Source organism: Grus americana, chromosome 5 (genome assembly GCF_028858705.1).
Source record: "Grus americana isolate bGruAme1 chromosome 5, bGruAme1.mat, whole genome shotgun sequence".
NCBI classification, from domain to species: Eukaryota; Metazoa; Chordata; class Aves; order Gruiformes; family Gruidae; genus Grus; species Grus americana.
In genome coordinates, this window is record NC_072856.1 from 64,201,503 (window position 1) to 64,214,828 (window position 13,326).

Here is a 13,326-nt window from a genome sequence, read left to right on the forward strand (position 1 = left end):
AAAAGGGCGACAGCACCTTCGGAAGGGTGGGCAGCCGACTCCCTGAGCCCCCGCCTTTCACATGGGGCCTGGGGATGCTGGAGTGAGGACCAGGGGCTGCCAGGGCAGTAGCTGGGATAAAGCTGAGAGTAGGGAGGCTCAGCAAGACAGGCAGTTGCTCTTGATCTAGCAGGGAGATGAGCTGGGAAGGGACACAACGTTGGAAGACAGCGCTTTTTATCCTCTGATGCTGGCTGGATTATCCCCGGTGCCAGATCAGAAGGGAATTTTCCTGCTCCAAAGGGCAGAGTTTGGGTCAGTAAAACAAGATCTTAATAAAAATGCTCACGCTTGAAAAGTGGAAGTCTCCTTACAGGGCTACTTCACCCATTATGGTGATCTCTGGCTGCAGAAATCTTTGGGCTGGAGTGTTACGACAGTATATCTCGGTTATGGATACAGATCACATTTTTAATATAAAAATACATTTTAGAAGGAAAATGATTCCCAGAAATAGGAATTCATCTGCCAAACAATGTGCACATAACTGACTTTACACTTAGAGGTGCCAGAAAGTTCAGGAATGAGACCAACAATAAAAAATAACACACGTGTGAAAAATCTACTACATTAAAGCCAGATTCAATAAAAATAGCACCTAGTTTATATGCTGCAGAAGCTGGCACACGCCTGCGAAAGCTGAAGGAGAAAGATAAAATGTTCAGAAGTTGCACGCAGTCCAGAGGAACTGAGCAGTGCTGGAGTAGAGCTGATGGTTACTCAATAAGTCATGTACAATATTCTCTTGTGTAAGTACTTTAATTCTTCATCCTGCTACTTCTCAGGCAGAAAGACCCAATTTGGAATACTTCGGGCTAATCAATAAGCTTTGTTGTTGCAGCCAAAGTGCTTTGCAATAGATCTTCTATTACCCAAAAGGACTCCAGAATGTTACACCACAACCTTTGCTTTACTATTCTGCAAACTGACAGCCAATTATTTCGGTGTTAGTGGTGTCCCTCATGCCGCTTGCAGCTGAAAAATGCAGCCCTTCCCCTGAGGAGCTTACAGAAATAAAAGCAATCCAAGCTGGGAGGGGAGAGGAGGCAGGGAGAAGAGGTGATTTGCCCGGGGCGATGCTGGCAGTGGGTGGCAGAGCCAGGTTACAAAGCCAGGTCTCTGACTCCCCCTGTTGCTTTGCCCACTGGCTTATGCTGCCTCCGGCTCTGATGCAATGCCCCCTGACAGCAGCAGGAGGACTTGCTGCTTACGCCAAAGCTGAGTTTGCTTCATTCATTTATTTACTACGTTTACAGCCACCTTCTGATGCCGGCCGATAGCAACGTAAGTCTTCAGCAAAGCCCTGTAGATAACTAGGCTGGCCCTGGACTGGGATCATTGAGCCTGCAAACACTCAGGCTCCAGAGAAACCGCTCCTGCATGAATCACCCCGTCAGGGTGATGCACACGTGGGCCCTGAAGGACTCCAAAGCCACCCACTTCCCGATCAAGGCAATTTGAGAAAGGTTTGACTCATCTCCCACCAAGTTCAAGGAGCTGAGGGAAAGAGATGGTTACGGGAGGTGAGGCTGGATTAGTCCAGAGCCTGAGCTGTGCATGCTCTTGCATGTCCTAAGCCAGTGGTTTCTTAAAATAATAAATTCAGAACAAATGACAACTAAGAGCCTGCCCATATCCTAGGAAGATGCTGAGGATTTTGCTATTTACTGCTGCCTAAGCAGACAAGGGAGGCAGGGGGATCAGAAGGCAGTTCTGGAAGGCAACACTTTCTATACTAACCCAAGCACATTTGCAACGGACATACAAACACATAGTTTGTCTGTGTTAAAAAATCTCTTGTGGTGTATGCATGCAGGTGGAAGTGAGCACTGATCAGATTAAGACTCTCAAAAAAAAAAAATGTTCTTTATTTTGAGGTTTACTATGAAGTTGCAGAAAAGACAGCCTCTGCTCCCTTTTGCAGGCAACATATAACAGAGCCCGGTCCCAAAACTCAACGAGTGAACCAGGCGGAGGCTTGAGACCCCCAGGCGGGTGCAGAGTCCTGCCTGCTGAATAGCACAAGAGCGTGTTGTCCCCTTGCTCAGGGCTTGGGGCAGAACAGCAGCAGAGGCAGCAGGGGTTAACTGCCCTACTACTGCCGTGCTGGGAGGGGAAGCGTGCTGGAGCAGCATCAGTAAGAGACCTGCAAACTAGGGGTGTGATATCATCTGCACGTGGAAGGATTTACGCACGTAATGCCCCTATGTAGGGAATGACATTAGCTTCCTGAAGGCTACTATAGCCCTTCTCCTCCTCTTGCCTATGAATGTAATAATGTTGTTCCCAGAGCTTCAAAGTGATTGCTTGCAGCGTTGCTGCTTCTTAAATTGCCTGCAGGGCTTGGTCTGCCCCAGATTTGCCAAGAAAGCTGCCAACACCAGGCCAGAGAAGTAAGGCATGCTTTTACACATCTGCCCGCAAGGACAAGGGCTGGGTGAAGGACCACAGCAGGTCCAGCTTTCAGGTCAGCAAGCACTGAGGTGCTTCAGCTGAGCCCCCATGCCGTCTTCCCCACAGCTCCTTTTGCTTGAGACTCCTCAGGACCCCCCCCAGATAAATTCCCAGGGGGGTGTTTAGAGGCTGCTCTCCTTTGACATCTTCCCCATAGCCCCTCAGCCCCGCAGACCTCTGCAATATGAGGGAGGTGGGACCCAGGACTCCCAAAAACAACAGTACCTGGAAGCGGGCTGCCAACAGCGGCCTATTTCCAGGTATCGCTTTACCGAGAAGAGCCCAGCCTGCCTGGAAGCACTCCCGGGATCGCGGGGCATGCTGCACATACCGGGCACGGTTGCCTTGCGCCGCCCGGCAGCGCTGCGGGACACCTGGTCCCAGGATGGAGATCAAGCCGTGCCAGCTAGCCCTCCCCAGGCTCAGCTGGGGCAATGCCGACAATTTACTGGCCCAGGAGAGGGGTGCCAGTGGACATTTGGCACCTCCTGCTATGGAGGGCATCGGGGCTGGCAGTCTCAGTAAACCCCTTCTGGCCCTAGCTTCTAGGAATAGCTTCTTGTAGCTACTGTTGGGGAGTTTTGTGCAAACCAAAGGCAGAGCTAACCTGAATATCAAGCCAGATTATCTTCATCCCATTCTTTTGGAAATGTCAGGCCCAGCAAATAAGCCTACTTGACCAGTTGCTCTTGGTTTATGTTTGTTGCCCAGTAACGGCAGCAAGTATTGCTAATGTATACACGGCTCAGAAGTGTTCCTGTTCCTTCTAAATTCCCCCGAAAAAGATCTGAATCTTTACAGGTTAGATTACAAAAGCAAGACTTTTTCACGTGAACGATGCTCACATGAACAAGGAGTAGTCATTTGCTGATGGACTGGAGGATTAGCCCCCTCAGATTAAAGTGCAGTGTAGAGCGCATTTCTGTTCATTTCTTAACTATTCTCAAATCTTAAGATCTTTTTACATGCCATAATAAATTAAATATGCCAGTGAAATAAGCAGCTGCTATCAACATAGACCCATAAGACTGGAAGGCAATAGAAAAGCCATACCTAAGCCCAAAACTAGACAACACTCCTGCTTAGGTTTTACCAGAACCAAGTCCAGTGGAAGAAACACCTCCTGCCTTGCAAGCTCTACGTCCATTATAGACACCATAGCCCATGTTTTCGGACAAGGGTCTCCACCTTGTGAAACCAGTGCAGACTCTCCAGCTTGTCTTCCGGTTTTCCTCATCTTGGTGTATTTTCAGTACTTAATAAGCACACCCTCTTCCAACATCCAAGATTTTCCTGAAAATGCTGACTAGCGCCATGCTGCGTAGAAACGCTTGCTCAAGAGATTGTGGTATTTTGACCTGGAACCACAAGATAATCACTGTTTCAGAACAATTTCCCACCCATCCTACGGGGGCTTTGCCCAGATCGCATTTCCTCAGTTCATCAGGGCATGGAACAGCATCAAAAGGCTGACGGATGCCAAGTTGTGTCACATCTAACAGCTCTTCCCTTTCCAAATGGCATATCATGTCATCAAAGGCAACTAGGCTGGCATGACATAATTTGAGAATCCCACTTTGTAGCTGGTAGAAACCGAATCCCAGCAAGTCTGTCAGTAATGATATATTCCAGGTAATACAGGATTGAAATCTCCTGGCCCCAGGTCTCAGTCTTAAACTTAAGCAATGTTCTGATTTGCCAACTTTCACAATTTATGAGCTTCGCAATCTTTAGTAGCTGGTGAGAGAGGGGAAGTAGGCAGAGGGGTTGTGGCCACAGCTTCCTGCTCAACTTCATTCTGAAGTTCCTGGTTTTAAAAAAAAAATGAATAAATTTGGAGGTGCTGAAGGTCTCCAAACCAGAATACATATAAATATGGGTATATCACATTTATCTATCTAACTGTATATAAGCATTTTATCTTAAAGCTGGTGTCGCCCCATGCTCTCCGAACCTTTGGGTCTGATAACACTGTATGCAACAAGACACTTAAAGAAAATAAACCAGGGTATCAAAAAGGTACCATTTTAGAAATAAAATTAATAAATGGTCTACAAATTCAGGAGAATATTTGTCAAAGCTGCCTTTGCATCCGAATTTCCATAAACTTAAAATTAGACTTCTGGATTAATTTACTAGACTATTGCAGTCTAATCATTAAAGATAATAGCTGATTTTTTAAAAACCTCTGTATAACTCAAGTTAAGGAAACATTTCACTCACCTAAAAACAACCCCCCAAAAATAGCGTACAAATGCATTTCTTAAAATCAGCACTTGTAAGACCAGTTTTGTTTGTAAGGAATTCAGGCAAATTCTTTTTACGCCCCTGTGTACCTCAGGCAGGATTTCCAGAGCATCCTGTGCCTGGCAGCACCCACCGAGCCTGGCAGCGCAAGCGGTCCCACGTCAGGTTACTCGAGGCCCCGATTCAACACCACACATAAATACATGTCTGCGTACAAACCTGCATTTCAATGTAGCCATAATTATCAGAAGCAAATGGCTCCCGGTTGTAACAAATGGTTGTCAGCTGAGTTATCACCTTTAACAAAGACAAGACAAACCTCAAGGGCTGTGGGAAAGGAGGCAGGCTAAGAGGGAGAGAACCATTCATCGCGTGTTTTGTATTAGCTACCACCTCCAACCCTGGTCCAGGAAAATTCTGAAGCGTTTGTTCTCCCAGAGAAATCAAATTGACTTTGGGGTTTTTATTTGCTGCAACATAACAAGATGCTGCAAGAAGAAAAATCGCTGGGCTGCTCAGCTCACTCTGAGGTTTAAAGCTTTGGCCTAAACCAGTCATTTGAAAGGGTAATGATGCTTTTCCTCTGGCCCTGACTATAACAGGGGTTGAAATGTTCCAAACGCTTCTATTTTTGCAAAATAAGAGGGAGCACAAAGAGAAAGATGGGTTATCCTTTATTTTTCAATCCTGACTCAGAGGCAACCTGAACTGTAACTGTCTCCCAAGATTAGCCGACATTAACCACTGGGAACCAAAAATCCAGTTCCTAAACATCTGGATTCCCATCTCCTAATCTGTACAATGGCAGTAACAGCACTCCCCTCCCTTATGGGTCTATAATTCACCCAGACATGATGGCACAGTCAAAATAGTGAGGGTAGACCCTACTGATGGAACAGATATAGACATATATACACACATATATATGAAATATATTAAAAATAATTTTATATGTATTAAATAGATATAATGTGTTGTTAGGATACTATTCAACTTATCCCTTACACAGATGAGTTCTCAAAATTGGCCTGGGTGCTCGGTCCCTCCATAACTTGTGCCTCCCACCTCCCTACTCCTGCCCACCTCCTGTACGCCGGCACCAGGAGGAACGTGAGCAGGGCACGGAAATTGCACCCTGCCCTTAGGCCTTCTCCTTCCCACTTCAATAATGTTTGCCTAATTCCGCTCCTCTCCAGGCCACGTACAGAGAAGGGAAAGTTATTTATGAGCCCTTCTTCACATCTCTCTTCCCCATTCATTTTAGCTGAGTCAGGAGGACCGTTCCACACCAGCGGCGATGGAGCCAAGCCTGGCCACTGCCTTACCGCCTGGTAGGGTGTTTTAAGAGCCGTTGCTTGCACAGACTGCAGTGCTGCCCCTTTCGTTGTCTGCCTCACGAATCCGCCAGCACAGCCCTGCACCCTACAACATGCTCTCCCCTCTGGGGGTCCCAGTGGGTGTCACCCACCCAGCCAATGGAGCTGCCACAACTTTTCTGAGCAGCCACTTCCACCATCAAATAGATCACGTTCACAAATCACTGCCTGGAAAGTCCGCATGGTATGTGACTTAATTTTCTGTTCCATAACGTGAAATCCAATCTGAAATGCACAGATTAGTTTACTAATCTGTGTAAATCCTATTAATAGCACTTACGTCGCTGCACTCCCATTCACATTCTAACAAATCTGTTTAGACTGGGTTGGTTTTCCCTCATCTCCTGCAAGACCTTCACACCTGGTTGCAGTCACGTCTTCACGAAATAGCTGGCCACAAATGGAAACTTATGCTTTACAGTCGTCTCTCATACTTTACTTCATGTCCCATGGCCCAATGGTTCTGGATCAAAGCGTTAGCGCTGTAAATCACCACGACGCCATCGAAGCTGAAGGGATTATATGAAGGGTCGCACAGCTTCAGTGGGGCAGAGCAGAGCCCGTACTCCTCCTCTCCCCCGGCATCGTTGGCATCTGCACCTGCTGCAACGTGCCCCGTGCAGCTCCCATCGCACCACGCTCCATCCTGCTCTGGGCATCTTGCTTAAAACCAAGCCTAAGCACAAGTAAAGGACCTACCTGCGGGAGGGAGGTGATGGACAGTCTCTGGAGCCACTGGATGTGTTCACACCAGCCCCACACACATCCAGCCCCCTGTCACCTCTGGCTTTGAGGTGATACCCCTGGCACCAGCGCTTGTGACTATTGGAAAGAGCAGCCTCGCTGGCAGCTGTGTGGGCTATGATCCCCCCTCCAAGCTCAGTGTGGCCTCGCAAAGAGAAGGCACCTTCTGTTCTGCTATAGAATAAACCATTCTCTATTTGAAACGACAATATTTACTTTTCCTATAGTGGACTCCAACAGCTTTCTACATCGCAGTAACGGCAAGAGGGGTCAGCACCAGGAACGGAAGAGGAGGAGAGCGGGGGTCGCATGCCGCACTCCAACTTCCTAATCAAGCCGTACATTAATTAGCTAATCCCCCTCCACGCTGCTGTCCCCTTATGCTTCATTTCACCATTGTCCCGGAGTCCTTGTAACCAGCACCTTTCCCATCCTGCAGCACACCAGCTTCACGCTGAGCCGTCTTCATGCGGACGGGACCATGCTGTTACCTCGGGGTGAGGAGTCCTCCGTACCCTCGGGCCAGGCTGGCGTTTGCCAAACCCAGCCCTTGGGAAGGGCTCTGTGCTGTGGCCACTCTCGATCTCCCCTTGCAGGCTTCCAGCACCTGCTAACGCATCCCACCCCATGTGCCAAGCAGGGGAGGATGGATGCAGGAGGAAAAAATTCCCTGCCAGGTGAGCAGCTCCCCAGACTTACTAGCTAGAAAGCTTTAGTGGAGAATGGGAGAACATGGGAACCATTCCCCAAAAAAAACCAGTAGGACAAACCCACTCCTGACCTCCCTGCTAAGGGATCCCTGCTTCTTGCATGAGTCTGTTGGCTGCACAAAGACGACCATCCAGCTCTCCCCTCATCCCAGGGGCAAGCAAGGCTCTGAAGTGCTTTCACAAAGCTCAATAAAAAGGCTGGGACTATGGTGCTGAGCCAGTTCCAGCACAGCCCCAACTGCATTTCCAATGGTTTTTCTACCAGAGGGTTAAACAAGTGAATAGCATAAAGAATTTGAGGCTCCCCTCTTTCCTTCCTCATAGCTGAACTGCATCCCCCCCCCCCCGCCCCGTCCAAAAGTGTATGGATTTTCTCTTATCACTGTAGAATCTTTTCGAGGTCAATACAGCTTCAGTCTCTCCTAGTTTCTCCTCAAGTTGTTGTAAGTCTTTAATTACCTGAATAATTCCTGCTGGTTTGCATGAATATTAGCTCAGGAATTGTTTGTAGTTCCTCAGTGTTGTGGAAGAAATGTTTTAAAAGTATTACTCACACTCAAGAAATTCTCCCTAAATTCTCTTTTACAAGGGGTTCTTACTCGTTACCTGTGTTAAAGCCTGCCTGTGAAGCAGCTGTTTGGTTTTAGACCTTTAATCTCTTTGTAAAGGTGCCTTAACTAAAAGGTGCCTGTTGTGAGATATTAAAATGCCATAGAGGGGAAAAAAAAAAAGCCAAAAGAAAAAGAGGAATTTTTAGAGAGCCACCCAGCCAAATACAATATGTGGCCAGACAGAATCAGAAGCGCTGGCTGCAGTACAAACCCAAGAGGCATCAGACAAACCGCCCCAGCCACAACGGTAACGGTTCACCAGCAAAAGGAATGTAGAAAACAAAATGGGGGGAAGACCCCCCCCTTCCTTCTCAGCCTTCACCCTGAAAGACTATCTGACATGCCTGATGCCTCCGGGGCATTCAGATGTGCCACTCTGGAAGGGCAAATAAGGACTCGCTGGATGGGAAGTTCTGCTTTTGGTGTCGTGCCTGCCTGCGTACCTCATGAGAAGTGATGCTTAACTACTACGGGTTAGAGCAGCAGGGCAGCCCATCTCAGCCCTTTCATACACGCGCTGAGCTCCTTTGTAAAATTAGTGCGATTTCTGTCACCCTTGCTGCAGAGCATCACACAACGATGGCTGGAGACCTTGTTCCAACGGCCAGCCCGCACTCATCTGTCCTGTGCCTGTTTTGTCCTTCCCCTTAAATAGCTCTTTCCTCTCAGACGTGTTTATAGGGGACAGTCACGTTCCCCTCTCTCCCCTCTGCCTTTACTGGGCTGCCTAACCAAGCTCTGCCACAGGTTGGCTTGCAAAGAGTTCCTTCTCCTGGCATCCGAACCTGTATGACATCCCACCGGGAGCTGAGATGTAGCATACCCTGGAGGAGCCCCGCTGGTTTTGTACACCCAAGGAGCTCATAACTCACCTTCTTCTCCCTGTTGCTTGCAGTCATTGAATGAACACACAGGAGAGCTCAGCTCACCATCTGCTAGAAGGGTACATCGGAAAGGTGAACTTAGTTCACAGCTACTCTTCAAATCCTGCCCGAGGAGGGACTCACAAGCTGCTCATGCTCAGGCAGGATCAGGGCTTACTGCCCCTGCCTGTCTCCAAGCTGGAGGCTTACTGGGGTCTTGGCAGAAGTAGTGGTGTGTCCCCTCCATGGTCATCACAGAGTACAACCTACTGTAGCAAGTTACACTGCAGTAGCTGGTGATTTCAGCTAGTACGTCAGGTTACAAATGCGGTTGCTAGACTTCGTTCTCATGCCTTTGCTACAGGGGACAAAGATCTTTTGGAAGGGTAAGATGGACAGGCAAGAGAAGTCACCTCTTAAACCTCATGAAAGCTAGTAGGGGGGGCTAAAAGCCTAGATCACAGAAAGTTTTGCAGCCTGGCTCATCCCAGCATTTGGCTTCAGAAATTCAGGGTTCAATTTCTGCTACCAAGTTTGGTGTTGATTCCTGCAGCTCCCTGCAGCATCTCCCCGGGGAGGTGCAGTGATGCTTCGTGGTCCAGGGGCACAGCTTCTGGGAGGTGGAGGTGTGGCAGGGAATACCAACATCGCCTGGTCTAGGTGTGTTCTGGGGCTAGTGACAGAGGAATTACTATACAGTTTCCTCCACACCAGCCCTGCAAAACCCTTTTTCACCTACCTGGAGTATAAGCTTTCGATCATGGAACAGCCTCTTCTCTATATTCGATGCTGAGTTGCACAGGACCCCATCTCTAGGGGACCCTCCATGTGTCACAGTGATAAAACTAGCTTTCAAATGATTTTCAGTAGAAGTACTTAATATTGGGTCCTGTGGAAAGGATCGCAAGTCCTGGCCCTTGGTAACTCCCTGTCCTCCACGCATAAACACAAGTAAGCTGCCAACGCGCTCCTCAAACGCAGCCTGCAGCTCCAGCGGCCCTGCTGAGGTTTGCATGCTTGGAAAGAAGTCATAGGGGTGCCAGCAGCGGCCGTGACCACATTGTCTTTAAAGCACAGGGATGCTTTGGAAAGTGATCATGTACAAAAATAGTGATAAAAAAATACCCCAATCTTTCATGCTGTCCTCTTGCTCAACCAAACAGCTTCTCCAAGCACCCACCTATTGCATCTAGTAATAAAGATAAGTTGCTACTATCATGACCTTACCTCAAGAAGTGTAACCACAAGTGGGGTCACAGATGCGCTTTGGGAGTAAAAGTGGAATCGCCAAAAAGCTCCCAGGACTGAAGGGACTTCAGTTGGTATGAAAAGAGCTGAAGAAAAGGGGAGGGGAGAAAAATACAGCCGGTAGATTAGACTTTATGATCGAATCCACCCAAAGACATTAAACGGAACTGAAACTCAAATTTAATGAAACCGAGAGACAGCCAGCCCACATGTGATTAGCCTACACGATTCACTGCAACAAAATACCATGGGGGCCGAGAGCTTGTCACCAAAAGTGTGGAAATATATGCGTACACACACATATATACACCTACACACACACACACGGATATATGCATATTCCTATGGTGTCTCAGGGCTGGAAAGGACTTGACACCACCATTCAGTCTTTTCCCCAGCTCCAAGACAAGATCAAATAGATGTCGGTATTTTCTGACAGATGTTTGTCTAGACCTGTTTTTAACAGAGAATCTCCCACCTCCCCAGGCAATTTATTGCAATGCTTCCTTTTCTTCTTCAGCTTTATACAGCCATGCACACGTATATTTATCTCAGAAGGTGAGCGGAGCAGTCTCTGATGACTTGCACATCAAAAGGCTTGTTAACTCATTTCTCATGGCAAGATCTTTATTGCGAATGATGTATGAGCCTGAAAGATCCCAACCTGACCTGAGATGACAGGCTGAGCTTGGGGGACCTGCAGATGAGGTAAGGGGGGGGCAAATGGGAAAGGAGGGGGAAATTCATTCCTTTCCTTATTAACCCATCAGATTTGGTCTGCTGATAAAAGAGAGGCCAACTTTTGTATACTCCATTTTTAGACTCAAACATTAAGTTCCTATGGTTTCGGTAAAATAAATACACTTCTTGGCTTCCTCAGCGGCTGCTTCAGAGGAGATGCTGTCCTGTCAAACTTAAGTAAGGCGAAGGAGGGGATGAGGAATGAGGCTGCGCAGCTGGAATATGCAAATGGCAGGATGGAGAGCAGCACTTTTCAGCCGGCCCTGGGTATCTATTACCTCCACTTTTGGACTGACAATGCACCAAATGTTTCATTGCCTGGGGCCTTACAAAGCCGACCGGCTTTTTTAGCTGAAAGCACTAATGTAGAAAGGCAATTGGGAATTAATTATTTAATGTGGTTCTCATTGGTAGAAAGCTTCCACCCCTCTTGCATCTCAGCTACCATTATACATATGTTGCTTTCTTCAGACTCCAGTGATTAGACAGCAGTGGAAAATTATAGCTAAATCCTGTTCCCACTTGCAATGAACTCAATTTAAATCAATGGATTTGCACTCAGTAGAGAACAGTTTAGCCCCATGCTAGGATAACATCATTTGTGACAAAAACCATAGACAGCATCTCCATTTCTGAAAATAAGCCATCTCACATCTCTGCTCCCAACCCCTCTCTCTAACAGGCAGCAGAAGACTATTCCTATTTAAAAATTAAAATCCACACCAGTAGCCCTATTAGTAGGGAATCAGAATGAGCTCCCTTTAATGTGGCCATTCAGATGCCTCTCAGGAGCAGGCAGAAAGGTGTATCCTGAATCCGCACCGCATGTTGATTCAGCTCCAGCTTCTCCGGGATTCTCAAGATAAGCATCTATTTCGTTTAGAGCCTTATTAGTGATGACCTGTGTAGAAGCAGGCTGTCCTTTTGAAGATCTCTCTTCAACAGCTGCATGCCAGAAACTCCCATCCAAGTTACTTTAAGAGTTAAGAATCAGGCCACACGTATTTAAAAAATAAAGTTTGCAAAATAAGATTCTGCAGCAGGGCTGAGAAGGGGCATGAACTTAACGCTGTCAGCCTCCATACACGGGAAAATAGTAACTTCTTCCCTGCAGTCACCACCTCCGAATTGTTCCAGATGACGACTCGACAGGATCCTACTAAAATTCAGCATAGTAAACTAAACCAGGAATTAATTTAACATAATGTGTCGTACATTTCCAAACACAAAATATATTGGGTTTGCTTTTTTCCGGCTCTTCAGATGAAAGAAATACAACTGTACAGATGTGTTTTTGTAAGATCCAGTGGCATGAAACCTGAAATACCCCAGCAAGATTCAGGAGCGAGAAGTTTTAATCACCATGGAAGCACGACACTTTTGAAGGTCTATGAAATTATATACCCGGGTCTGAGAAAGGTAAACTTATCCGTCTGGGCAGATCTGCTGATAAAGAGAGACAACTCATTTTCTTCTGGAAAGCTGCATTACATGTTGTTTGAAAAAATAATCAGTCATTAGAGACAGGTTTATGCTGGGAAGAGAAGGAAAAAAAAAAAAACCCAACCAAACGCCAGTGCTGGGAGAGATGTTCTGTAAGGGAAAAGGAAAGGCAGCAGTTTGATTCCCTGCAAATTCAGGAGGCAGAAGAGAAGATGGGCCAGGCTGAGTGAGGCTGGCGACGACGGAGGCATATGGAGACCCACCCAGGGCGCAGACAGAGCGGAGGACCCCCAGACCTCGGCTTACGCCAGGTGACCTTTCCCCTCTCTAAAATTTCAAAGCTGGCGTTGCCGGTGCTGAACAGACTGTGTGCCATATGTAACATGACCTCAGCTCCGCTCTGCCAAGCCACTGATGGCATCGCTAATGAGAGGTGAAAGGTCCCTTTCTTGCAGCTCGCTCGGAAACCCACCGAGGCGGCGGGTGCGGGACGGGCCCCCCGACCCCTTATCCCTGCAGGCAGGCACCCGCTGCCCCACCGCAGGGCCTGGCCGCCCTCCCAAAATCGCACGCACCTCCATCCAAAGGGCCAACGGTTCCTCTTCCCTTGGCCCAGCCGCAACCAGCTCAGTCCCCTGGCAATCAAAACATTTGTTCAGTGCCCGAACGCAAAGCGCGTAGGCAAACAGATCCCTGTATGTAAATCCTGTTCCCAGCCCCCCTGCTGCCGTACCAACCCCGGGCAGCGCCTTGTTCAGAGAGCAGATTATGGCATTTGCATCGGCCAGGTGGGGGCATGGATTTGGGCTTGAAGATGGCGCAGAGGGAGGGGGGACGAGGAATACCCAAA